This window comes from Sinocyclocheilus anshuiensis, unplaced genomic scaffold (genome assembly GCF_001515605.1).
Source record: "Sinocyclocheilus anshuiensis isolate Anshui unplaced genomic scaffold, SAMN03320099.WGS_v1.1 scaffold2630, whole genome shotgun sequence".
NCBI classification, from domain to species: Eukaryota; Metazoa; Chordata; class Actinopteri; order Cypriniformes; family Cyprinidae; genus Sinocyclocheilus; species Sinocyclocheilus anshuiensis.
The window spans coordinates 631,615-635,654 of record NW_015537938.1 but is presented as its reverse complement, the minus strand read 5'-3'; the positions used below and the strand labels follow the sequence as shown (position 1 = coordinate 635,654).

General features: G+C 36.1%; 2 protein-coding genes across 3 annotated transcripts in view; one reads left to right on the top strand and one right to left on the bottom strand.

The window, feature by feature from the left end:
- Positions 1 to 3,485, bottom strand: part of LOC107660899 (double C2-like domain-containing protein alpha) — a 37,958-nt gene extending 34,473 nt beyond the window's left edge. Inside the window, exons 1-2 of one of the 2 annotated variants that reach the window (XM_016450351.1) lie at positions 3,418 to 3,464; positions 2,075 to 2,139 (exon numbers count right to left, since the gene is read on the bottom strand). The gene's annotated coding sequence lies outside the window, so the exon portion shown is untranslated. Of the gene's footprint in view, positions 1 to 2,074; positions 2,140 to 3,417 lie in introns of both variants that reach the window. The other variant, XM_016450335.1, reaches the window with a different exon arrangement.
- LOC107660930 (SAGA-associated factor 29) overlaps positions 2,841 to 4,040 on the top strand; it is an 18,297-nt gene continuing 17,097 nt past the window's right edge. Inside the window, exon 1 of the mRNA XM_016450389.1 lies at positions 2,841 to 2,862. The gene's annotated coding sequence lies outside the window, so the exon portion shown is untranslated. The remainder of the gene's footprint in view (positions 2,863 to 4,040) is intronic.

Sequence of the window (4,040 nt, the reverse complement as noted above, 5' to 3'; positions counted from 1 at the left end):
AGAAATCAGGAAGGGGGCCAACACTTTTTCACACCACTGTATATATATATATATATATATATATATATATGAAACTAAAGCCGCCAGTAGGTGGCAGTAATTCATTCAGTCGTTTATTCAATCAATTAACGATTCTGATTATTCTAATCGATTCTGATTCATTCAGAAATTAAGCAAATTAATCTTTATGAATGGTTCACTAAATCACTCGATTCATTCAAAAATGCGAATTCATTCTGTAACGAAACCGCTGTATGTTGTTCAGAGACACAAAAACAGATTATTAAATCTAAAACGTAACACAATATTGAACTGTTGCATAAAATCAATATCACATTTGCAATCGTGCAGATATTCGGGAAAACAGCACTTTTCTACAATGTATGTAGTGGCTAATACAAAAACAGGGTGCTGAGACCCCCTGAGGAGCGGACACACTCTTTCACATGTGAGTCACATACAAAAAAAGGAATATAAAGGAAGACTAACAGGCATGACTATATAAAGAGAAATATGGTGACAGGGCACATTAGCACATTGACCTGCAGATAGTGAGGGATCAAGTGTGCTATGTCTAAACACGCACTCTCATACACACAAGTGCTGACCCAAGTGGTCTCATGCATGATTGCATACACATACACTCTCACACCAGTTGACAGTCGCGCGGTCTCCACCGCACATTCTTACTGCAACAGCAGGGGCCTGCCAGATGTTCAAACCAAAGAGACATTCATACAAATGCTTGAACAAGCACACAAACACACACTTGCGCACCTGCATGTCTGACATAGGGAGCAGAGTTTCTGACTCTACACGCACTCTTTGCACCCATCCGTCTTCACTTACACACACACATACACACACATGCACCATGAGGAGAGGTAGACTATGGTCTCTGTGGTCTCTTTTGGAATTTCCAAAGGCTTGTTGCTAGGCAACAAGAGGAGCTTCTCTACTCGTAGAGATACGATGGAGGGAAATGGATTGAGAGATGAAGGGGGTGAACAATACTTTAAAATGTAATATTAAAAGTACTCCACGAAGTTACTGATACTCTCTTACATCTATTTTTAATACACTTCGTCTATTTTAATTCACCCATTTGCCATTTGGAAATGAAGTCCAGTAACGAATGTAATAGTTGATCCAAAAATGAAAATTTTAAATTTTCATTACATTTACTCACTTTATTTATTTCTACATTCATGATGTAGATGAGTTTAATTCTTCACTGGAGCAGATTTGGAGAAATTTAGCATTACAACACTTGCTCACCAATTGATCCTCTGCAGTGAATGAGTGCCGTCAGAATGAGAGTCCAAATAGCTGATAAAAAATATAACAATAATCCACAAGTAATCCACACAACTACAGTCCATCAGTTAACATCTTTTGAAGTGAAACGCTGCATTTTTGTAAGAAACAAATCTAACATTAAAGTGTTTTAACTTTAAACTGTCGCTTCTGGCCTAAAAGTATACTCATAATCCATAATAATGCTTCCTCCAGTGGAAAAAGTCCATCACCTTTTAAATGGTGCTTGATCTGTGCATGTTTATCTCCTGATTCAGGTGAAACAACTTTTGATTGGAGAAAACAATATTATGGATAGAGGAATATTTTTTGCTGGAAGCAATGGTTTGAAGATAAAAATGTCTTAATGATGAATTTTCTTATTACAGACATGCAGATTTTCACTTCACAAGATGTTAATTGATGGACTTGATTTGTGTGGATTACTGTGATGTTTTTATCAGCTGTTTGGACTCTCGTTCTGACGGCACCCATTCACTGCAGAGGATCCATTAGTGAGCAAGTGATGTAATTCTACATTTCTCCAAATCTGTTCTGATGAAGAAACAAACTCATCTACATCTAGGATGGCCTGAGGTAGTAAATTTTCAGCGAATTTTCATTTTTGGGTGAATTATTATTTAAAGTAAAACTACAATTATGAGTAACTCACGTGGATTATTTCAACAATATACTTTTTTGGAAACGTTCTTATATATGTGCATTCACAGACCAAGACTGTGTTGCATGTTAACATTTCTGCATGAAAATCTCTAACCATATGTATTTGTTCAGGTGATTATGGGAAAGGAAGAAAAAGCGGATTGCACTGCTGCAGTGTGTCTGGGGGAGAATGACATAAATGGATTATCTTGTGTTTTGGTACAAGCAAAGTGCAAGGGGGAGGTGTAGAGGAAACAATTTCTGTCCTTCCAGTGTATGTGTATGTAGCAAGATGAATATGAAGTTGTATAACTGCTCTTAAATATGAGTATAATTTCCATCCCTCTCAAACTTATATTTTTGTATGTATATTTCAGACAGTTTTGCATATTGTCTTAGTGACTATTATTTGCTGCATGCTTCTACCTCAAAGGTATCATTTTATTGTGAAACACAAGATATTCCAACATTTCAATGTTGCATAATAATCTTGCATTGTTTCCTTATTGTTGTTCAGTGATCTTGTTTTTTTTTTGGTTTTTTTTGGTTGCTTATATCCTACAGTAAACCTCTCTGAGCCTTTAGGCTGCAGCTCTTTACTCTTGACCTTCCCGTGGTGATATAATGCAACGCACGTTTGGAAAGAGAAAAGGAGTTCAAATCTGATCAACCTACAGATTCCTGTGACCTACTGACTGATCAAATTTTAATCTAATGCTTTGGTTTTGTGTGCATATCTCTACATGTTAGCCTAATATAGATCTTTCAACATTTATGGACTCCATTTAACTCATACAACTCACCATAAGCATAACTTCTTTTTTAATTTCGTATTCCTTCCGTTTCTTTTCAAGTTCATGTTTATTAAACAGTTGCTGTTATGCAGCCCGGATTGTGCATCCTGTGAGTATGAGTTAATTTAATTGTTCTTTTCAGTGTCCAATTACCAAATACTTGACCTGATATGAAGAATATTGTTTATGAAATATGTTATGAAGTACAGTATATGTACTGCAAAAAGCTCACAATCTTTGCATAAAAACATTGTGCCGGTGTAGTGGTTGCATTTGTTTATTCCACTTCTTGCTCCTGTTGAAAAGGCTACTAAAGACAGTCATATTTGCTTTGAACTGCTCCCTATAGTGCACATGCTTTTCAAAACGCTCTTAAATGAGATACTTACCTGGTGCTTCCAGATAATCCTCTGTGCAAAATTCATTACCACATCTCTTTACTGCTTCACTACTGCCCTCTTTCTGTCTTGCTCTGTGAGGGTTTTATGTTGCTATGACAGATCGTTTTCAACTACATTGTGACTTTAATGTCAAACACATGACAGACTAAATGTGACCCTGGACCACAAAACCAGTCATAAGTAGCACAAGTATATCTGGGGTGTATTCCAGAAAGGAGGTTCAACAAACTCTGAGTTAAAACTTGAACTCTGAGTTGACTTACCCTGAGATTGGAAACTCTGAGTTTTCGGTTTCTGAACAGCTGATCAGAGTTAGTTCAATCAACTCTTGAGTATGTTAAAACTGAGTTTAGCGCGTGCACCACGACTATGAAAAGCCATGATCAATGGAGCTCCGAAATTACGATTCACCATGGCAACAGCTCCCGCCAAAAATACTTCCGCATACTACGGAATAGTAACTTTAATTCCAAATCAGTGTTATCAGAGGTGAAAACTGGCAGAAAGGTAATTTATTTAACTAATATTCATTTTCATGGTATCCCACGGGCAAAAAAAGAAAAGAAAAGAAATGTGGCAGCAGAAAAAAATTAAACATAAAAACATAATTTAATCAGGTAAAGCTTCAAGCGTAAAATGGATGTAGGCTAACGTTACATGACTTTACAAATATTTGTCCTTCAATAAATATCATTCAGTGTATATCTATTTCAATGTGCAGCAGCTTTTCCCACATAATCTAATGCTTTTACACATAATTAAATGTTCTCTAATCCAACATGCTATTTCTTATTTCTTATTATAAATGAAATATATTTCTTAGTTACGGTAATGAAAAAAACATTTGACTTCTATTCAGAAGCCAACAGCAAGAAGGCAGAGACTC